At 53.3% G+C, this 23,725-nt stretch overlaps 1 protein-coding gene across 3 annotated transcripts in view; it reads left to right on the top strand.

The window, feature by feature from the left end:
* SPAG1 (sperm associated antigen 1) overlaps positions 1-23,725 on the top strand; it is a 1,022,992-nt gene that overhangs the window by 295,684 nt on the left and 703,583 nt on the right. The window lies entirely within an intron of this gene.

Here is a 23,725-nt window from a genome sequence, read left to right as displayed (position 1 = left end):
TGCAGAAGGACGAATTCAAAATTGTGAGACAAGCTCAAATGATTCAGGCCTTGCAAAACCAGGATAGTTTGATAAACTTCAGGACATAAATGTACACCTTCCAATCAGCTCTCTGTAGCTAGTAAAGGCTACCAGTTTCTTTTTGGATAAAACAGTTTTTATTGAGTTTTACAATTCAGAACACCAACAGCACAATTTAAAACAGTTGGCTAAAACACATACCGTAGATCGACAAAAGAAATACAAGATCCAAGTAGGGTAACTCCTTCAGCATACAGTGTACATAACATGGATGTTGTGATGTGATTGAGGAGACAGTGCCTTGGGTTAGACTAACCAAGCCATTTCCCTAATACCTTGGCGTGCTTCCAGGGGCACCCACGGGCCTTGTAGACCACCCGCTCCTGCTGCGCACACCAATCTACACCCCTCCACCATGGTCAGGGTGGGAGGTCTATAAGCCAACCAACATGAGGCGATGTCTCGCTTTGCTACCTAGAGTGCCGCCCCCAAGAAGGACCTCTCAGCCCTAGTGCCACCTGTCCTCTCAAGTACCCAAGTAAAATCAGAATGGGTGACATGGGGATCTCCCGACCCAGAACCCCGGACAGCTCCCTGAGCACACCTGTCCAATAGAAAGATAGATCATCACAGGCCCAGACCATCTGTAAAAAATCTGCTGGTTCCATGTCGCAAACGTGGGCAGGTGGGGATGGGGTGTAAGCCGGCCTTGTGCCGACGATGCAGGGAAAGATAAACAAAGTAGAGGTAGTTAATTTGAATGAGGCGAAGTCTGCCCAAGGTTGTTAGTTCCTGGGGTGGCATTAGTCCGTCCCTCCAATCTGCGTCTTCCAAAGACCCACCCAATCCTCCCACTGATTGTAATGTGGTCCTGTGTCCCAGGGGAGTTAATAATGAGTGAAACATAGATCTGCGAGATCCCCCCCTCTACCCAAGTGTCCCATCAACAGTTTGGCTTCCAGCGGACTAAACTCTGGTACGGGATCCAGAGAAAGAGAGGAGGCAGCGAGTGCATGTCTGAGTTGTAAGTACTTTTAAAACTGGAAGTGTGCGAGGTGATATGTCTGCTGCAACTCTTGGAAGGACCTTATATGTGTCCCTGGCCAGACATAACCCCAGCCTTGTGATACCAGTACAAACCCAGCTGCGAAAGTCACTAAGGGACGTTGTCTCCCTCACTGCCATGCCAAAGTGTAGTTTGTTACTTAAGCGTGGACCCCCATCATATATGTCGCATTGGCTGATCTCCATGCCAGAAATACCACCCGGGTCACTGTAGGCAATGAATGGGGGATCGGCGTTCCATAATGCATAGCTTGGATCTGGGAGAAGTCCAGGTTTGTGAGTTCCACCCTATATGCCGGATCCGACCACCCCTGTTAGGCCAGTCATGGATGACAAGCAAATGGGCAGATAGGTAATAGAGATAGAGGTTGGACATGCCCAGCTCCCCGTCGTAAAGTCCCTGCTGCCAATGCGTGAGAGCAATACGCGGTCTGGAGTCCCTCCACAGGAACGATGTTATATCCCTGTCTAGGGCCGAGAACCCAGCTCACGGTAGCTGAAGAGGTAGATTCTGAAAGGCGTACAAAAATCGCAGTAGGATCATCATGTTTTATAGGGCAATACAGCCTAAAGTATTGAGAGGGAGGGAGCGCCACTTGACGAGATCTGATTTGGCTTTCTGAACCAGCGGTCGAAGGTTAAGGGTTCACGTGAGTTCCAGGAGCAGAGTGACCCATATACCTAAATATTTAAAACTGAGTCTCCGTAGGGGGATCGTCTCCTGCCAGTCTAAATAATCCCTGGAAGGCGAGAGGGGAGCCAATTCCGATTTCCCTGGATTCAGGCGTAGACAAGAAGCCTCTTTAAATCGCGCAAGCATTTGGAGGCATCGGGTCCACTCATTGTTGAATGAGCCAGGTATAGCAGGACGTCATCTGCACACAGCGCAATGCGGTCTTCATGGTCTTCCCCTCACCTCGGACCAATGAATTGAGGATCTGAGCAGATAAGTGCGGCTAGAGGCTCTATCGCCAAGGCGAAGAGAAGGGGGACGGGACAAACCTGCCTGCTGCCCTGTTCATTAGGGAAAACTTTAGAGAGGACCCCGTTGACACGAACTGGAGCTGAGGGGTTGGCATACAGTGCCTTCACCATGCCCTGAAATTTAGGCCCGATACAGCTCAGTTGAGTACCAATCGCAGATAGCCCCAATCCACCGACTCGAAGGCCATTTCAAAGTCAAGGAAGAGCAAGGCGAGATTGGGAGGCTAGTGGTGTTGGTGTTCCAGGGCTGCATGCAGTCGCCTGATGAAGTGTCTCGTGCTCTGGAGGGGCATAAAGTCACATTGGTCTGTATGCACCAGGGTTGTGATGAACCGCCGAAGTCAATTCACCAGAATCGTGGCAAAGATTTTAACGTCTCCATTAAGGAGCAAAATCAGGACGTAATCCGCACAAGAAGTGGAAGGTGGCTGAGTCTTAGGTATCACCACTATGGTTGCGGAGTCGACCTCTGCCAGAAAGGTCCCCTCTTGCATCACCTCCTGGTAGATAAGAATCTCTCGGAATGTGGTGTAGTATTCCATTGGTAACTCGTCGGGCCCAGTGTTTTCCCAGGCGCCATACCAGAGAGTGCCATCCAGGGCACGGCTGTCAAGGGGGACAGTTTGGGGAGTGGAAGCGAGTCGTGGAAGATCTGGGTTGCGGTCTCATCCCTAGCCCTGGGTCTTGCGTACAGGTTTTGCTAATAAAATGCAAAAGTCTGAGCTATCCCTGTTGGAGAACGTTGAGGTTGGCCTTAGGAATCAAGTACCTCCGGAACAATCCTGTTGGCCTGTGAGTGTGAGGCCAGCCAGTACAGTAACTTCCCGTTTTTGTCCCCCCTGCCATAAATTCTAGCCGTCGTGGTCCTCGGAAGGTGTTTGCCCGCCTCCAAGGAGTGTAGCCAGATATCCTCTCTGACAAGACTCAGGTGGCGGGAGATTTCCCCCTGCGAGCCAGCACTCTGTTGCTGTTCCAGCCGGAGAGCCTGGGCCTCCAGTCGAGTGATCAGCGCCGAGCGATTCCGCATCTTACCCCTGCTGTACTGTTTGGAAAAGCCACGCAAAGTTGCTTTACTAGCGGACCATAGTGTACCTGTCTTCGTCACAGAGCCTAAATTGGTTGAAAAGAAGGACTTGAGTTCGGACCTCAAGTTATGAATAAAATCCTTGTGCTGGAGGTGCCAGACATTCAAGCGCCACATAGGTCGCTGACCTCCCCGTGGTGTCCCAGGCGCATCAACAGGGGACAGTGGTCCGAAATGCCCGAGCCAGAATCTGGATCTGAGCCAACTGCATTCAGTCAGGGGCAGGCAGAAATAACAGGTCTATCTGGGGGTGAGTGTGGTGAGCTGCGGAAATTTGAGGGAATTGCTGGCGTTGGGGGTGCCAGGCCCTCCAGGTGTCGCATAGCCCCCTGGCCGTGGCCCAGCAGGTGAGATGGCAAGCGCCGAGCTTGCAAGAAGTCGTGGGGGGACCAGAGCAGTCCGCCACGAGGTCAGGGGCTGCATTGAAATCACTACCTAGCACCGTGAGGCGATGCGGGAGACGGTTGAGGAGTTGTGAGAGATCTCGTGGCCCCGCAGCCAGGGACTCTGGCGGTATATAGACGCGTATCAATAGCACCACTTGGCCTTCCAATTGGCCCTCCAAGGCGATGAAGGGACCCAGTGGGTCCTGTGTGACACCCAATGGAAAGGAGCGGTGTAACAGTATGGCCACCCCCTGTGAGAATCCCGCATGGTAGACCCTTTCTGTGCTAAGAAGGGGCAGAGTTGCCCCAAAAGGTGGGTCTCTTGCAGTAGGAGGGCTACTGGATGATGTCGATGTGCGAAGGCCAAGATTGCCGCACGTTTCACATGGTCTAGCAGGCCGTTAACAGTCCATGACTTAAACTGAAAGGTCATGTGTGAAAGAGGTTAGGGTCTGTGTGGTAAGCGAGCGGTGATGTACCTTCAGGGGAGCCCTCCCCCAGGACCCTGGGAGCACCAACTGACGTGCCAGCGGCCAGAATAAAAGGAGAGTTGCCTCAGAGCTGTGCGCTATGATACGGTATGTGTGAGTGTCGTAACCTGAGTGAGAAAGGAATATAAAACAGAAAAATGGTTAACAATGCAAAAACAAAACCCCTCCCTCCAACTCCCACCTCTCCCCATACTTCTACCCCAGAAGCATCTGTCGCCCAATAAACAATGAGCACATATGTAACTAATGTGGTCAGGAACGTTTCCGTTACCGTAAGGTAGTTGCGGCCTCGAGGGTGGCAGCCGTTCAGACCGTCAAAGGCAGGTCGTCCCTGTATATTTAGCACACTTCAATGGTCAAGGGGCAGTGAAGGTAGGGGGTGTCCCAGGGCCTGATCCCCTGCCAAGGTCCAGTCAATTATACCCGCTAGGTCCGGGTAGAAAAGACTTTGGTGCTGTCAAAGCGGAGGTCCGCTCGTCTTCTTGCCTCCTTGCGGACGGCATCCCTGTCTCAGAAGTTCAAGATGCGGGCGATGTTGGGCCTCGGGATGAGCGCCCGGTGGGCTCATTCAGCGGCAAACCATCAGGACAGGTGGTCGGCTGGCATCCACGATTTCACCCAGCTCTCCACTCGGTCCACCACCTGCCCTGGGTCATCGCCTTCTGCCCATTCCTGGACGCCTATAAGGCCGATGTTGTTCCACCGGGAGCGGTTCTCGGCATCTTCTGCTCTCTTGTGGAGGTCGGCCGTTCTCGTGAGCATGGTGGGGACCTGTTTTGGGAGGGTGGATGTCATCTTCCGCGAACGAAATCTGGGTTTCTGCCTCAGTGTACCTGGTAGTGGCATTATGGAGATCCTGGCGCAACAGAACCACATCAATCCGTACGTCTCCTATCCTGGACTCTACCTCCGACTGTGAAGTCTGAATGGCCTGTAGTATCTGGGTAAGAACTGGGTGAGAGGGGCCTGGGTCCTCTCCGCTAGGACGCTCCGTAGGGATCACCGCAGGGCCGGCTGTGTACTGGTCCATCTTAGTCTGATTGGTGCCCGAACGAGCTGGTCTGTCTTTTCTCATCTCGTCTCCACGGGGATGGTCCGGGCCGAGGAGTTCACGAATACACAAGTACTCCTCTAGAGTCCGATAGTCATTCCCCTAGCGTGATCCCAGACCTCTGGGGACGTAGATCTCCATTTCGAGGTTGGTCCCCGGGGGCACACTCCGCTATGCTGACCTCCAATACACGGAATTAGAGGCGGACCCCCAGGAGCCGGTAGGGAGCGAGTTGTGGATCAGACCAACCGGCCTCCAGGGGTCTACAGGAGTCGCGACCTCCAGTCCCAGCCGCCGCCCTCCAAAGAGACCAGTGACTGTTCACAAAGGTCTCTGCAGGCAGGTGACCCTGCTCCCCCACTACAGACCAAGTCACTCTGTTTCTGCCTCTCCCTGTTGTACCTCATTCTAGGACTCAGCAAGGCAATGGCTTCCTCCGTGCGGTGGCCGGGCAGGTTCAGACAGGGCAGGGGGGGATGGCCCACTGCAGGATCACGCACACCTCCACCTGTGACTGACCAAACAACCTCAAGGAGTCCACCAGGGCCTCGACCTCCCAGTCCCAACAGCAGCCACGAACCCAGTGTGTTGACAAAAGTCACTACAGGAAGGTGTCCCTGGGAGACTCCCGGTCCTGGATGCCATAGGGGAGAATGAGGGTGTGGGGGAGGAGACCACACCTGGGCCCCGCTCCCCCAATGCAGACCAAGTCGCTCTGTGTCCGCTTCTCCCAATCGGACCTCATTCCAGGTCTCTGTAAGCCCAAGGCGTGGTGAACAGCAGGCCCAGATCAAGACGTGAGGGCCGGCCCGCTGCATGAGTACGTACTCAACCCAGGACTCTGTAATGCCAAGGCCTGCCCCAGGCGGGGTATCGGCAGGCCCAGATCAGGACATAAGGGCCGCTGCAGGGGCACGCACACCACCGCCAGACTACAACATCAAGGGCTCCCCACCTCCCCAGGCAGCCAAGCAAACCGATGAGCTCCCACTCAGTCCCTGTTCTTGTTGGCGTCCCCCTTTGGTTTCAGAGCCTTCAGGTTGCTTCCGTCCAGTGAGCAGTGTTACAGGACCGAGGGCCCGTCGCCCGCACTCGAGCACAAGGCAGACCCCCTCCCCGTGTGGGTACCTTGATCTCCGGCCCGCCTGGCCATGGTGAATCTGCTCCTCAAACGGGCCTTCTGGAGCCGGCACTCAGTTATGCCCGTCTGGATGTGAAGGAGGGGGAGGGCCACTCCCACCTCACTCTGCTGGTCCTCCCTCAGGCAGCTCCAGTGTGCTTCACTCCGGACCGTCCCTGGCTCCACTGGTCCCTCCGGATCTTCAGCTGCACAGGGGAAGGGTCCCCTCTGGGCCACCACTGCCTCCGGAGCTCCGCCAGGGCGGCACCATGTTCAGGTAGTCTGTGACATGCGGATGGGAAAGGGCCGTGCCACGGGGCTCCTCCCACGCGTTCCACTGTTCCCGCTGGGGCATCCAAGCTAGTCTGAAGTGGTCCCATCCAGAGGGCCTCCGGCGCAGCTTGACGAAATCCCGCCCGGTGATGGGTGGGCCCGCAGTCGCTTGCCTCCTTGCCTCCATGAGGCCCAGAGGCCTCTAGCCACGTTCCACTGCTGTCGTATCCACAGCCCTGGAATGTCGAGCAGATGTCTTGAAACACAGCTGTACACCACTGCCAGCTCCCACCTGCCACCAAGGAGGCTGAACTACGCCAATTGGCTGGGATCCAGGACGGATCCCGTGGATGGGGCCTGGCGCGACTTTAACATCCGTCCGCCATGTTGGCCTCCTTGGCCACGCCCCCTAACGCTACCAGTTTAATGTCTTAACCTTTGCTCCTATATGTGAGCAGTGTCTTAACCAGGGTCACTGTAGTAGTGATGATGGTGCATCTGGGCCAGTTGTGTGTTGTGTGGGATCGTTTGCCCAACTATAGCAGAACAATTCGTTTTTCAAGTCACATTCTAATGGCATGGTCTCTGATCCTCTTCATGTGGCATTTGCTTTACTTAACAAACTTGATTTCTTGATCCATGTACCAAAGTCTTCTTTGGTACCATGCTAATCGCACCAGAGCAGCCATTAACATAATTCAGGGGAAGCCTTTACCCCCACTAAATAGGGTTTCTGCTTTTCAGCCCTCAGTCCACCATTTCATTACAAGAGGTAATATACACACCCTTACTTTTTATCTGGTGCTTGGGCCTGAAGTCTGGCTTACTGCAGTGGTCCTTACACTGTCCCTGTGGTATCACTGACACAAAGTATTGATGAGGCCACTGGGGTGTGAGACCAGTGTTGTAGCACTTATCTGCTGATTTGCATTGGTGAAGCAAGGATGATTCCTTAATCCTGGAAGAACATGTCTGCTAACCTTGAACCCTGCTCAAAGTTATCATATGCGTCTAGTTTTTTTTATTGGGGATCACTTCTGGGGTCCTTAACTCACACGCAGAGTTAGTACCGCATAGATATTTGGGTGACCTCCTTTGGTCCTGGGTAACGTCTTCCCTCAGTGAAGAACCTTGTGATACAAGTCCTAACTGACCACACTACGTCTATGCAGAATATCAACAAGAAGGGAGTTGGAGGCTTCTTAGGCTTTAGATGTAGATGCAGGTCTTGACTGTGGAAGTGGGAGAATGCTCATGATGACTTATTGATTGTGGCTCACTTAGCCAGCTAAGAATGTACTCATGCCCATGCCCTGAGCGGGTGGAGCTCAGCAGGGAGATGATAGGTCTTCTCATCTTCTGTTAGGGTGGTACTGCAGTTTTGTTTAAGGGACAAATAGCCACATAATATATTCCTATCAGACTGGTCCATAAGTCTTTATTTCAAGTTGCAACTGAACTTTTCTTCCTCTGGCCCTAGGAGATATAGCAGAATTGGTTTTGTTAGCACCAAACTGTTTGTAGCAGAACGAGTATTTGGACCACTTTAATTTTAACTGCTTCAATTACCCTAGCAGAGATGATATATTTGATATAGTTATATTTCTGATGGATAGGTATAAACTAACTTGTTCACCTTTAGAATATTACCCATGTGGCAGACTGGGGCCGGACATTTTCTTAGCAGTGCTCCTGTGCACCGCTAGGTGGCGCTGTGTAGCTCTGTGTTGACTCCTCACCACTCTGGAAATTAAAGTGCAACCCCATCAGGCCACCATTAGTTATTTCTTTCCCCACCAGCAAATACAGATCTTGCCACTCTCCACACCCACTTTCGTCTGCCTTTCGGCAACTTCCCAAAACAAACTTCACTGTGCCCGGGCGCAACGGCTACTGGGCTCGCACCCTCGGCTGCATGAGAAAGCTCCCCTGTGGGAGAATGCCACCATACGCATAGAGACGGAAGGGACCTGTCGTGCTCCACTTGGCAGGCGGCGGGCATACATACGCTTGAACAGCTCTTCAACAATGGCTCCCTGAAAACGCTAGCGCAACTAGGAGTTTGGCCTCCCCGCGATGCAACACTGGAAATATACACAACTGCAGCACTGCCTGAGGCAATGCCTGGGTCCCTATCCGTGGTCCCTGCCCACGTTGTACTATACATTTCTACATGGGGTAAAAGCAAAGGGGTCATGTCTGGACTGTACGGAGTGCTCTTGTCTCATCTCTTCTCGCAACCCCTGTCGCGGACGCTCTGTGGCAAGTGGCAATCGCAGTTATCAGTCTCATATGAGGAAGACGAATGGGCGGACATTCTAGAAGCCCTGGACAAGGACACCAGAGAGGCGCGGCTGAAATTTTGTCTTTTCAAAGTCCTACAAGATTGGTACTGGACACCCATAAAACTACATAGAGCGGGCCTACTCCTGCATGCCAACTGCTGGAGATGCACAAACACCTGCTGCGACACAACCCCAGTCATATATGGATGCCCCTCAGTGTAGTCCTTCTGGGCGTACATGGGTCCGATCCTGAGTGTCTCCATGCCCCTTCACTTACCGCACACCCCCTGTGATCCTTCTGCATGATTTACGGCAATTGCCAGAACTATCGAAACCCCAACGCCGCCTCTTTCACACAGCAATGGCCACAGCCAAGCTCTACATACTGCCTCAATGGAGGGCACCAGCCCCACCGACGCAGGAGCCGTGGCTGGTAGCCATGATCCAAACCGCCTCTCACGAACGAGTCATCTACAATCTGCAGGACCAATCCGACATATTCCTGCAGACATGGGCACCCTTCTTGCGCACAGAGAAGAACGCTGGAGACTGTCAACACCATACAGGGGAACTGGAGCCCCCACCCTCCACCTCAGGCCAAATGCCTACAAAATAGCCGCAACACATTGCTATCACATACAACATAACACTTCAGCCGTCTATCTCTCTGCAGCGATCTTACCCTCCCCCCCCACCTTTTCCTCATGATCCCCCCTACGGCACCTTCATATAGCTGTGGACCTCTATCTCCCTTCCCACAATGTCCTCATTATTCACCTCACAGCTACCGCTCCTGCAAACCACCCCACAACCCCCACATACACCCACACCATCCACGCACTATGTCCTGTGTCACCGAGGGAATTGATATGTCTGGATGTCGCTCTCCCACCCGTTCATTATCCTCTCCTTTCCCTCTTCCCTTCTTTTTCCCCCTCTTCTATTCCGTTAGCGTTCAGGAGTGGGCCGCCGCGAGCAATACGCCCGATGTGGCACCCTAACTCCCAGGGCTCCACAAAGCCTTCATAGACTCTGACGCGCGTCCCTATGCCCTCAGAGACCAACTCCCCAGATGAAGGAACCACACAGCGCAACGCAGAAAGTATGAGAGCATGTTATACCTACGCATACCAATACCCCCCTCCATCACTCCCCCCCCCCCCGCCTCCCCACCTTTAGGCTGGCACTGTTTATTGCTAATACAATTGGATTGCCAAGTACCTGTGACTCTTCTTCATTGATGTATGTTTGGTGTGATACATTGGTGGCTGACAAAACCTTTTTTTCTTTTTTAAAATTTTTTTTTTTTATTGAGGCGTCAAAAACATAGACACAATAACGTACCCGAATAGGGCTGCAAATGGACAGATTGAAATCAAAATGAGTACTTAGCAGGATATTACATTACCTCAGCAATCATCGGTCAACAAAAGGAGAAAAGGAACCCTCTCCTGACATGGGGAAATGTGATCTGAATGGGGGTTAATCCCCGGTACCCCATCCTCCATCTTGTAATATGAGTCAGTGAAATCTATTAGTTGGTATCTCTCCGGCCATCATCTATAGCCTCTAACTCTAACAACCCCCCTCCCCTCCCCTCCCAGTCTCAACTATCCCCTCCTCTCTCCCCTCCCCTCCCCTCCCCCCACCCCCCGGCATGTCGTTGAGCTAAGAAAAGGTTCGCTGCTGGATCCGTGGGCAGGACAGTGATGTTCCGTGGCCCATGCATTCCAAACCCCAAGTGTCAGTGTTAGGGACAAGTGTTCACCCAGGATCGCCCCGCCATATCTACGCTCTGCTCTCTAGTTAATGAGTGCCTCCCAACCTCAGTTATCTGCTGCTGGCTCCCCTCGGTCAGGAGTGCCCTCAATATCGCCAGGTGGGTGTTTTACCAGCTCCACCAGTGCAACTCACGCACGCGCCATCTCCAGAGATTTGTCGCTCCCAGTTTGGCTGGCCATGCGCAATCTACAGTTCCCCACCGCTTCTTCTCATTTCACTAACTCCCTAGTCCATCGCGCTAAGTTGGGGCCAGTCCTTGCCTTCCAGTGGCTGGTGATCTCCCTCTGGGCCAAGACCAGCCCCAGGTCTATAAACTTGCTAGTGACTTTGGTCTTGGCAGTATGTGGAAACCAATGCAACAGCTCGGTGTCAGCGCTACCCCTCATTCTGTTGCCGCCGCCAGCTCAGACGTCACTCCCCTCCAGTACTCTCCAAGAAGTGGACAGTCCCAAAACATGTGGAGAAACCCCGCCCCCTCCAGGTTACACCGTGGACATGCTGTTGAAACCCCGAAATATTCATTCACCTTACCCGGGGTAAGGTATGCCTTATGCAGCACGTAGAAGTGGATTAGCTGAAAGCGGGCGTACCTGGAACACGTCCAGGCCTGTTCTACCAATTCCCCCCACGACTTCTCCCCAATGGGTTCACCCAAATCCTCTTCCCATTTGAGAAGCAGGGCCGACAAGGGCTTTCGCAAGCTGTGGGTAATCCTCCTGTAGAGAAACGTGACCGCCTTAAACGTTCCCGCCGCCAATTAATACATATTGGCAGGCCCGGCAATGTCTGAGGTTCCACCATCCCCTCCCGCCAGTGTTTCCTAATGGCTGCTGTCAGTGCGGCAGGAAGCAGGAAGTCCCCGCGTGGTAGGTCATGGCGCTCCACCAGGTCACTAAAAGGTAGGAGATTGCCATCTTCAAATAGGTCCCCTATAGTAGGGATCCCCGCCTCCTCCCAGTCTCGTAATCTACCCCAATCACTTCCGTGTGGTAGGGCCTCACATATCGTCAGCAGGATCTCCTGAGCATAGGGGGTGCGTGTGCACGCACGCCTGGCCAATCAGTTCCAACACTTGCGCACCGCCTGTAAGTCAGTCGGGAGCAACCTGTTCCTTATGGGCAATCGCAGCAGCACCCGGGATAGCAGCGCCAAGGGAGGATCCGGCCCATCAGGCTCCTCCCGGTGCCTAGTTCGGCCAGCCACCCATTTGGTGAACCATTGTAACTGCGCTGCATGGTAATATGTCTCTAGATCCGGCAAGGCAAAACTTCCCTCCGCGCTGGGCCGCCGCATGGTAACCAGGGCCACCCTTCAGCGCCCCGCACCTCACAAGAATACTGTAAGCAATGTGTTGAGCTGCGCGAACATCTGAGTGGGATCCAGATCGAGAGCCTCCCAAACAAATAGAGAAGCCTGGGTAGTGTGACCATTTTCACCAAGGCAACCCTACCCGCTACCGATAACGGGAGCATTTCCCAAAACTCAAAACAGGTATTGACCTTACATTCAGCCCGCCCTATGTTGCCCTACAGCATGTCATTAGGGTTGTGATAGATCTGGGTTCCAAGGTAAGGTAAGAAGCTAGTTTCCCATGGGACCCCCTCCGCTGGCTGCGCACCATCCCTGCCTGGAGTTTCGGGAAAAGACAGAACTTGGACTAGTTCACACGAAGCCCCGCGGCCTCACCCAGAGAATGCAGCAGCCCCTTAGCTCCCCGGAGGGTCTCCCCCGAGTCAGCCAGAAACAAAAGTAGATCGTCAGCATACAGCGCTATGTGTTGTAAGTGTCCCTCCACTAAAAACCCCTGGTAGTGACGTCCCGATCGGGCCTGAACAGCCATTGGCTCCATTGCCAGCGCAAAGAGCAGGGGCGACAGCGGGCAACACTGCCTCGTCCCCCTACCCACATTGCAAGCAGCAGATATCAGCCCTTCCGTTCTGTCCCTGGCAGTGGAGTTGTTATACAAGATCGCTGTCCATTCCACGAAGCGATCTCCCAGGCCAAACGCCCTCAGGACCGCGAAAAGATATGGCCACTCAAGACTATCGAAGGCCTTCTCGATATCAACCGCAAAAATACAAGCCCCCTCCCTGCAATAGGTGTCCGCCCGCAGGACACGCAGTAGCCTCCGTATGTTCATCGCCGCGTGCCTAGCCGGGATAAATCCCGCTTGATCCACATGAACTAACGTCGACATGTGGGCCATTAGCCGACTAGCCAGGATTTGACTTAGTATCTTATAGTCCAGGTTAAGCATGGCAAGCGGTCTGTATGCAGTCCGGTCCTAGGGCGGCCTACCCGTTTTAAGGAGAGGCACGATGATTGCCTCCCTTCTGGAAGCAAGAAGACAACCCTCCCGCCGCGCTTTGTTATATACTACGACCAGCTTCGGGGCCAGGGTATCTACAAATGCAGAATAAAATTCTACCGGAAGACCATCCGTCCCCGGCGTCTTGTTCCTAGCCATATGCTTGATAGCGCTGCGCACTTTCCCCACCTCAACATCTTTACCAAGTTCCTCCGCTGCTTCGATATCAATCTGTGGGAGTTCTATCCCCTCTAAGAGCCCCGTTCCATTAGCAGCCCCAGGATCAAGCCTACTCTGATAAAGAGTGGTATAATGGTCCAGAAAGTGTGTGTTGATGGCTTGTTGAGTGTAATACGCCACCCTCCGGTCCCTAATCTCCAGGATCGGCGTGCCTCTACGCGCCGGGTTTGCCAACCACGCCAGCAGCGCCCCAGATGTGTCCCGTTTTGCTTGGGTCCGAGTGGTGTAGGCCTTATAATCAAAGGAGCGCAGCCTTTCCACCTGCGTCGCCACCTCCTCGCTTGCCGCAAGCAGGTCCTCCTGCCTATCCGGTCGTTCCGGTCTCTCCTCTTCCAGGTCTCGGAGCCTATTCTCTGCCCTCAGCACATCCTGTGTCAGCACCTTTCGAACTCCCACCACCTCCCCAATGCAAAGCCCGCTGATTACTGTTTTGAACGCGTCCGATAAGTAGGCTCGATGCAGACCCAGCATTATCTAGGAAATAGTCGTCAATCGCAGATCCCATCGTGGTCTTAAACACTGTATCTTCTAGTGCCTGCAGTCTCAATCGCCAAGTAGGAATGGCGGGCTTTGCCCGTATCCAATCCAGCGATAGTAGCAACGGGTTATGATCAGAAATCGTTCTGTTCAAATATTCACTATGGGTAATCCCTCCGTGCGCATCTGAGGAGCGAAGGAACGAGTCCAGACGAACATGCAACTCGTGCAACCCAGAGGAGTATGAGTAGTCCCTATCCCCCGGGTGATGGGCCCTCCAAGTATCTATCAGTCCCCACTGGCACTGCCACGCCTGCCTAGTCGCTGCAAGTCTGTGCATGGGAGCATCTGGAAGAGGTGGATGAAAGCGATCCAGGTCCACGTCAGCAACACAATTAAAGTCCCCCCCCAGCAGCACTGAACCCGTCAACAGGGGAGCCAGCTTCCCGGAGAGGTGCTCAAAGAATCCAGCTTGAGGTACTTTGGGGGCATAGATGCTCCCTAATACTATATCCGTACCGTCCAGTCATCCCGCTACCACCACGTATCTACCATCTGGGTCAATCAGCTGCCTAGTGCTCTGAAACGGAACCCCCGCTCGTATCCAGATCAATGTGCCCCTGGCAAAGGCCGAGTATGAGGTGTATAACAACTGCCCCCTCCATCTATGCTGTAGTGCCGCCCCCTCCGTCTGTGTTAAATGCGTTTCCTGCAGCATAGCAATCTGTATGCCCCTCCTCACCAAATTTGAATTTGAATTTGAATTTAAAAACATTTCTATAGCGCACTTTTACCAAGCGGTTTCTTGGCGCTGTTGGATTGTGAGAAGCAGGCAGGAGCAAAGGGGAATTTAAACATTGTAAGCGCGGGAAAAGAGAAAAGTTTTAAGACCCTTCCGGAACTCAATGTAGGAAGATGACATGCGGAGTTCCGGAGGGAGGGAGTTCCAAAATGCAGGAGCGAGCACTGCGAATTTCGTACCGCCAGTCTTTTTCTTGCTGAAGCGGGGGATGGTTAGCAAAGCCTGATGAGTAGACCTAAGCTCTCGTCCAGGTATGTAGGGGGTGATGGCAGAACAGATATATTCCGGGGCAGTGCCTGTTTTCGCCTGGAAAGTAGTACAGCCAAGCTTGAACAGAGCACGCTCTTTCACCGGCAGCCAGTGCAAGGCCTGCAGTAGGGGAGTAACTCGATGGTGTTTGGGCAGGCCGTGGATCAGGCGGGCAGCCTGATTCTGCACTAGCTGCAAACGGTGAGTGGCGTAGGCTGGAGCGCCATTATAGATGATGTTCCCGTAGTCGAGGCGCGAGAGCACCATGGCCATCACTATAATTTTTAGGGCAGGTAAAGAAAAAAAACGAGAAATCTTCCTAATGATTCGAAGGGAAAAAAAACAGGAAGAAACAACTGAATTGACCTGAGAGTGAACAGAAAGTAAGGGATCCAGGAGGATGCCAAGGGTCTTGACCTTAGGAACTGGGAGCGGGGGAACACCAAGTGAGGGGGGCCAGTGGGAGGGGGACCAGGGACTGCAACCACCTCTGGTCAGGACTAATTCCGTCTTGTCCGGATTGAGTTTGAGGTGGTTGCAGTTCATCCAATCCTGGATGAACAGCATGACGGATTGGACATTTGAGGCAGAGGAAGTGGAGTGGGAAAGGTCAAAAATTAGCTGGAGGTCATCGGCGTAATTGAACACCGTGACCTCGAGCTGCTGTAACATAAAAATGAGGGGGTAAATGTATAAATTAAACAAAAGAGGGGAGAGGGAGGAGCCTTGGGGAACTCCACATGCAACCTTACAAGGGGCAGCGGTGAAGCCAACAAGGTGGACTGCCTGAGCCCTGTCACTTAGGAAGGACTTAAGCCAGGTGAGGGCCGGGCCCTCTATACCCGCCGCCTTGACACGGGTGAGGAGGATGGAGTGGTCCACCGTGTCAAATGCGGCGGATAGGTCTAAAAGAATGAGGGCCTGAGGGACGTTGGTATCAATGCCCTCACGTAGGCTGTCCATCACTGAGATCACTACCTTCTCCGTCGAGTGGAGGGGGCGAAAGCCCGCCTGCCGGGGGGAGAGGCAGTGGTTGGCTTCCACATAGGTGCTCAGGGTGCTGGTTACATGGGTCTCCAAAACCTTGGCCAGGTAGGGTAGCAGGGAAATGGGACGGTAATTGGAAGGGGATGAAGGGTCGGCACCGGGTTTTTTTAAAATGGGAATGACTGCCGCAAATTTATGGGCAGTGGGGACCACTCCAGATTTGAGTGAGTCATTTAAAAGTGTAAGGGAAGGGGTAGGGCAGTGTAGGAAGACTTCTCGCAGGATACGAGCAGGGGCAAAGTCTAGGGGGGAACCTGACTTTACCTTTTGGAGCAGGGGGAGGAGTGTAACTGTGGTCAGAGGGGGGAAGGTAGTGAATTTGGAAGTGGTAGCAGGGGGGGAGGGATTAGTGAAGGTGAGGGAAGGGGGGGAGATATTAGCCTTGATTGTTGCGACCTTATCAACGAAGAAGTCGTTGAGGGAGTCGCAAAGCGGTTGAGAAGGGGGGATCGAGGCCGTGGCTCTATTAGACGAGGCAAGCTCATGTACTGTAGCAAAAATCTCTTTAGATTGAGATTCAGCTGCTAGTATCCTGTTAGAGTAGAACAGGGTCTTTGCGTCAAGTATGCTTTGTTTGTATACTTTGAGCACAGAGAGGTAGATTATTTTTTTGGCGGGACTATATTCTCTTCTCCATGCGCGCTCTGCTCTACGTGCGGCTAATTTCTTCTCCTTAAGATCGGGGGTAAACCAGCGATTGGCAGCATGGGCACGCTTCACCGTGACCCGTCTCAGGGGAGCAAACTCATCGCCTGCCTGGGTTAGCCAGCCATCAATGGTAGTCAGCTGGTCCAGGGCGGCGAGGCCCGAGAGGTCAGGGCAAGAGTTGGCCAAGGATGAGCAAAACGATGGCATGTCTGCCTTACCCCATTTTCTAGCCCAGATGTTCTTTGGGAGAAGAGGTATAGGCACAGGGGCTAACGCGAGGGAGAAGGAGATTGAAAAATGGTCCGACCAAGAACAGGGGGAGATGACAGGAGAAGTGGTGGGGATATTTAGGGTCCAAACCTGGTCGAGCGAGTGGCCATGAACATGGGTGGGGCTGTGAACGAGGGGACAAAAGTTGAGACTGGTCATGAGGCTGGTGAATTCTTTGGAAAGGGGGGTTTCGCCGGGGTCGTTGGGCCAAAAATTAAAATCACCCAACACCAACACTGAGGAGTTGTTAATAACCAGTGTGGCGAGGATGTCCTGAAGGGAGGAAACAAAATTGGAGGTTGTGTGAGGGGGTCGATAGATAAGAACAGCAGTGAGGGGGGTAGAGTGAGAGCTAGCACGAATTATTAGACAGTCTACCTCAGGGATAAGAGGAGAGGGGAGAATTTGAAAGGGGGAGTCAGTATGTGTTATCAAAGCTACTCCACCGCCTCTCCTGCCCTCCGGGCGATCCGCACGAATGATGGAATAAGAGGGGGGGAGTGCGGCTAGGACGTTGGGGAGGGAGTCTGCCTTGAGCCAGGTCTCTGTTAAGAACAAGAGGTCCGGGTTGTGGCTGTCAAGAAGGTCGTGTAGCTCGTGCTGATGACTAGCGACAGATCTGGTATTGAGGAGCATGGCAGTGGTATTATAGGACGGCGTATGGGAAACAGGCAAGATGGAATGGATAGGCGCGGCGGCCCGAGGCCGAAGAAGACAACTTTGAATAACGGCGGGGGGTGCAACGGGGGGGCTCGTAAGGAGATTTAAATGTTGTAATGAGTTAGACACAATGGGACTAATGGTGCCAGGGATCCAGTGAGACAGGAGATCGGAGGATGTGTATGACAGCGGGAGGGCATAAGGGAGAGCCCCCTGCCCCGGCCTGCCGCGGACGGGCGCAGACGGGCAGGACTCTGGCTTGACTCCGGCGAGCCTACGGCGCGCCCGCTGCGCTCGTCCGCTGCGCTGACACATAGGGGACGTTCAAATAGAGGAGCAGCGTGGGGGGAGTGGCGTGGGTGGGGTCGGGCGAGCCAGCCCGATCCAAGATGGCGGCCACTACCGCTAGGCGCCTGAGGTGGGATCAGCTGCCAGCCAGCCTCGCTGGGCCCCAGGAGAAACAAAAAGGTACCTGTGAATTTTCAGTGCAGGTTAAACAACACAAGCAAACAATTTAAAAACGGGTGCGTGTCGCCGCTTTGATCGGCATGACAACGCGCTAAAAACACTTAGACGCTCAAACGCAGCCCTCAGCTCCTACGAGCAAGCCCACTGCCACCGGGCTGCTCGCAATCGCTGGGGAAACTGTGAAGTACTCCTAAATAGAGGAGCAGCGTGGGGGGAGTGGCGTGGGTGGGGTCGGGCGACGCATGAATCTTGTGCCGGCGTGTCATAGTGTGCATGCCCCTGACATTCCATGACATACATTTAAGTCCTACGGTGGAACCCATATCTTGAACCTCAGTGGTCTTCCCTCCTGACCCACCTCAGCGACATGCATGCCCCCTGTGTAACCCCCCCCCCCCCCAACCCCATGGAACTCCCCAACACCCACTCCCCAGGACAGGTACATTCAAACTAGCTCCCATCCAAACTAATACAACAATTAACTGGTCACTAAGCGTGGTGAGGCGTGTGCTGACCCAATAGGACCCAGAGCCCCACGGCCACTCCCCCCGCCCGTGTCAAGCAGAAGGGCACCTAGCTATCATTCATGGCAGGGGCCTCCATCCCTCCGCCCCCAGAGTGCAGCCCGATCAGGAGTTGATCCCCAGCACCAGCTCGGGCCTCTCTCACCCAACATCATGGATCCATTTCACATGAGGAAGTCTGGGGTGTGACCACAGGGAGTTCACGCTCGGAGTCCCCGCTCGTGCTGCCGGCAGGAGAAGTCTCAAGTCTGCCCATGCCACGGCTAGCAACAGTGGAGCACGGGCTAGTTGCACCCTGGCTGATCTCTGCAACCGCCCACTCAGCCCTGACCCTTTCAAGCTGGAGTCCCGGCGTCGTTATGGATCTCTGTGACCTCAAAGGCTCAGGTGATCTGCGTGCCGCTGTGCCCGACTGGGAAGCACCCCCGGTCCAGGTTTTCGCGCCTCCAGCCACTGCCATGCGTCTTGTGATGTAGTGAAAAAATGTGTAGCCGCCCCATCCACTACTCTGAGGCGTGCGGGGAACAACATAGCGTATGGTAGTTGCAACTGTCGGAGTTTCCGCTTTAGTGCAAGAAAGGAAGCGCGCTGTTTCTGTACCTCCCTGGTGAAATCTGGGAAAATTATCACCCTGGCGTTCGCGATTTGGAAGTTCTGCTTTCATCGCGCCTGTTGCAAGATGTGGTCTCTGTCGCGGTAGTGGAGCAATCGTACAACCATCGGTTGCGGGGGTGTGCCCGGCTTTGGAGGTCCAGCTGGAACCCTGTGTGCACGTTCAAGGGCGAGGAAGGGGTAGAGCCCCTCTGGGGGCACCTCGGTCCGAAGCCCAATTTTTCAAGTACCGAACAGCGTCCTCTCCTTCCTCTCGTTCCGGGACCCCTACTATATGTGCAGGTTGTTCCTGCGAGAGCGCCCCTCGCTGTCCTCCGCTCTCACCTCCAGGATCCTGACCCTGTCTTCCACCAATTTCAGAGAGCACTGCAGCGTAAAGATTGCATCCGGAACCTCCTCTAAAGTCGTTTCAGTAGCTTTCACCCGCTCCTTGAGCTTGCGGTGGTCATCCTTCAGGAGGTTGAGATCCACCCCTATGGCGTCCATCTTGTTCTCCAAAGCTTCCCTCGAGGAGGTGATGGCCTGCATTATGTCCACCGACGTGGGGCCCTCTGCTACGTCGTCTCTCCGCATTTCCGCCATGTCCTCCTCTTCATCTGATTGTTGCCCCGTGGCTTCCACATGTAAGGCTGTGAACCCTTCCGGCGAGATGTTCGGCCCATTCGGACTGGTTGCGGTGGGTCACGCAGAACTTCCAGCGGGGGAGCACAGGGAAGTTCAGGGAAAGTCAGTATAGGCAGTGTGCACCGGAAAGTTCAGGAGGTAAACCCCGGCGTAGTAGACCGTGACCTTGGTGCTACACAGTAGAGAGTACTATTCAAGTTCGCCAGCACAGAAGGAGAACCGGGTGGTCATCTCCCCCCCCCCCCAGATTGTAGGGTGCTCACTCCCAAGATCTTCTGGCTCTCCTGAGTAGAGGTGGACTGGTCTCGGTCCTCTTGACCGTCACAGCTTTGTTCAGTCAATCGCCCCGGGTCACATCAGGACAACCAGCTGATACTCAGCGCGTCTGCAGCTCCAAGCAAGTCAGCAGCACAGTTCCAGCTCCCATTCAGGGTTCAGTAATCGGGCAGCAGCGCAGCACCATCCTCCTCGTTGTTCCCTATGGCAGCACCCGGGTCTGGAGCTACACAACCGCCCCAAACATCCAGAGTAGCAGTCCCCAGCTCTCGAGGTGGCACGCAGCTTGCGCTACAGTTATTCAGACGTGCCTCTCAGCCCCCTTTAATTGCAGGATTCCGCACCTGCAGTGGTGAATGCTAACCTCCACGTGTTCCTCCCCCTAGGCATTCTCCGCAGATTTGTGTGCACCCGCCACTTTGAAGGCTCCTCACCTGCTCCACTCCCCACCACCAAAAGTTATGTCCAAGTCCAGGCGCTAGGAGCAGGTTAGGATTGTCTGCTCAGAGGGGCCAGGATGCCGCAATAGCTGCTCTCAATCGGCATCCGCGTTCACCACCGCGACCCGCCTGGAGTATCCCACGGAGCCATTTTAGGGTCAGGCGTCCTCCGCTGAGCGCATCCCAAACCTCACCTGCGCTGGGCTCCCTTACTCGCAAAGGTTGCTGTGGCGAAGTGCGGCCGCCATTTTGTCCGCCACTCGGCCGGAGCACGAACAGGGAGAAGAATCGCCGGTTTCTGCTTACTACGGCTCCTCAGGGCTTTGAAATTGTACCCAGGTGGGCACCAGGACTTCTGCTGGCAGGTACGATGCCAGGGGCCCCCCAGCTTCTCGGGAGAAATTGCTGCGGAGGGAGGCCATGGAGGAGCTCCGAGGTCCGCTGCTCCTTACATCGGCATCAAACCACGCCCCGTGGCTGACAAAACCTATTAACATGTATTCACTTCTTTTGTGTGTATGTTGTGAAAATGTAATAAAGAATTACGACACGCACACAAAAAAAACATTCACTGTGCCAAGGAACAATTTCCCCTCCTAAAACTACAGGCTTCAAACCATGCCAAGAATGACAAAACAGATGTTGGTCATGCACCCTCATGAGGTGTATCTTGGTATTTGGGCTTGGGGAATGACTCCAAATCATCCGAGGAGTGTGCCCTTATGTACCTGAAGCCTATCTGGGACCAAGAAGCGTATGTATGTCACTGAACACAAGAAGAATCCACGGGTTTCACGTAAGTCCTGCTCCCACTCCAAGTTGAGGGCACCAACCTGTTCTCACTCTCGAAGTCGCTTGAGCTAAAAGTTTTTGTTGTTGAAGTTCTCTCGTAAATCAAACTTCAAGCAAAAACACAAGGAGGCATAGCAGGGCTCAATCTCATCCCGCCACACTCTCTAAAGGGAAGGAGCGAGAGTTTCAGTGTCAAGCAGTCTCCCTCCCAATGTCTAGTTGTGGAACTGATCCTGCAGTTGACCCTAATATGCACTGAATTCTTCAGGCCATCAGTGATGCCACAGCAGATTGAGACCTTTAAGGAGGCCATGCTGCGTATTTTTGGCACTCTTCTGGCTCCTGGCACAGCTTTGGGCCCTAAGGATCCACAAGGGAGATCAGTCATATTACTGTCAGCGGATTAATCCTCTGAACCATTGGAACTCCTTGGATCTGTCATGGGCTCTGGGCCAACTCTAGTGCAGACTTCCACTCTGACTCCATGACCTGCCTTGATTCCTACTTCATCTACGCCGATGCCAGAGGAGAGTCCAGTGCCAGCTCCAGTGTCTGAACCTGAACGGCCTTTGACTCGATCCTGACCGAGGTTGCGCTCCGAAACCACTACAGCGAGTCTGGTTACCATACAACCAGAATCTGATTCTATGCTTCCACTACTGCAGAGGCCCCTTCAGAAGATCCATTGTCTTTTCGGGCCCGGCTATGACCAAAGCTTGCCATCACTCACAGATGATGTTGGCACAGATGGGAATAATTTACCCCCTCATTATGATGATAGTTTTTACATGGACTTACAGGATGGCAGTGGGTTTGATACTTCTCTGATGCATGGTTGAACCTACCTTTTGGACACCCAGCGGAGTAGAGTGCTTCCTTTGCTGTGACAATTCGACGAGCAGCTGAGGTTCTGCACATTCAATTGCCTTCTGTTGATGTCAAGATGAATGTCCTTTTAGAAATTTTCCAACCTGGACCCTAGCTTCTGTCATTGAAACCCTTACTGACATCTTCTAAGACCTGTTCTTGCCCATGCATGGATAGATAGGTGGCCAGATGCCTGGGAACCATATTTCCTTCCAAAACAGAGAGTCTGGAGGCCCAGGCTTCCACCAGCAAAGTGAACCCTAATTCACTTCCTGTAATTCCACCAGATTAGGAGTAAATGAGGATTGAGGCGTTCAGAAAACAGATGTTCTTTTTGGCCAACCTAGCACTGAGGCCAGTCAGTGCTGTTTGGCTCTGGGACATGGCCAGTGAGATCTTGCCGGCAGTCTAGGAAGAACTTGGGGCCTCCTTGCTCAGACCATTAAAGATGGTCAGGATGTGGCCAAATAAATGATTTGTGCTGGCCTTGATACTACTGATTTTCTGGGAATGATGGTTGGCACAAGTGGGTGCACTGTTGCCATGCATGGATGTGTACCACAGGTTACCATGAGAAAGTTGATTTTGCTTTGGAATGCTTTAAGGAACTGCATGCTTTCTGGTCCTTTTGGCCCCTTCCAGTTTCCTCATCTGTGTAGGAAATTCTGAGGGTAATCCAGGGGGATGACGTACAGACACGGTCAGTATCCCCAGCCCCTGCTGCAGCCATCCCAGGGACACATATCTGGCAGGCAGCGAGGAGGTCACCAAGGGCATTAGTCGTTACAGTACTCCTCTACTGCAGCAACTGCATCCAAGCTCCTTTAACTTGCAATTAGCATTGCACAACCTCCCTGTGGCAGGCAGAATTCAGTACTTTCTTGCAGGTTAGCAATCCTTCCCATCTGACAGATTGATCCTTTAGATCATTAAGAATGGTTATGCCGTACCATTTCTTTTTACCCCACCACACTTTCCTGCCACATCAGAACGGCTCTCAGAGGAGTACCTGTCTATTCTAATGCAGAAGGTGCAAAGTTTACTCTCTAAAGAACCTATTGAGAGGGTTGCAGATCTGGAAATAGGAACGGGTTGTTACTCTAGTTATTAGTTTGTACCACAGAAGGATAGAGGTCTTCTGTCTATCATAGCTCTTTACCCTTTGAAAGCTTTGCCATGGAAGGACAAATTCAAAATGTTCACTCTGGCTCATCGATTCGTGGTGGCTTTGGACTTTTCGGATGCATATAGTCATTTACTAGTCCTGCAATCCCACAGACATTACCTGTGGTTTAAGCAGTTCAAGGTTTGATGTTATCTGCGGTACAAGGTAGCTAAGTGCTTATTCAGTTCCCTATGCCCCCTTCAGCCTCTCCGGTGCGCATTGCGTGTTCACAAAAGTGATGGCAGTGGTTGCCGCCCACCTACAAAGGTTGAGGACGAAAGTTCTTCCTGACCTCAGTTAACTGGCTGTTGAAAGTGGGCTCCCCACAGTCGGTCATGGACCACCTTCAAACACCGATGAAGTCCATAATCAACGAGTTGCACTTGACCTCTTTGCGGAGGCTTCCTTTCATAGAAGCTACCTTGGACACGGTACAGTTTACGGCCTTCCTCTCTTTGCAATGGGTCCAGGACATTTGGACTGGTCTGATGTTTCAGCCCTGGTCGTGTATCTTGGTGAGAATAGTTCTGAGGCTTCTTGGCCTCGTAGCCTCCTGCATCCACTTTGTTGACTAAGCCAGGCACCAAATGCAGCTTCGGCAATGGAGTCTCTAATTCCAATGGGCCCAGCACCAAGAAAGCCTGTCAGATATCCATCAGATTTTGTAGGAGACTGCATATGATCTGCAGTGGTGGCTGATTGACTGCAAATGGA

The sequence above is a fragment of the Triturus cristatus genome, chromosome 5_1 (genome assembly GCF_964204655.1).
Source record: "Triturus cristatus chromosome 5_1, aTriCri1.1, whole genome shotgun sequence".
Taxonomy (NCBI): Eukaryota; Metazoa; Chordata; class Amphibia; order Caudata; family Salamandridae; genus Triturus; species Triturus cristatus.
Note: the sequence above shows the minus strand (reverse complement) of the source record. Positions and strands in the feature narration are given on the sequence as shown.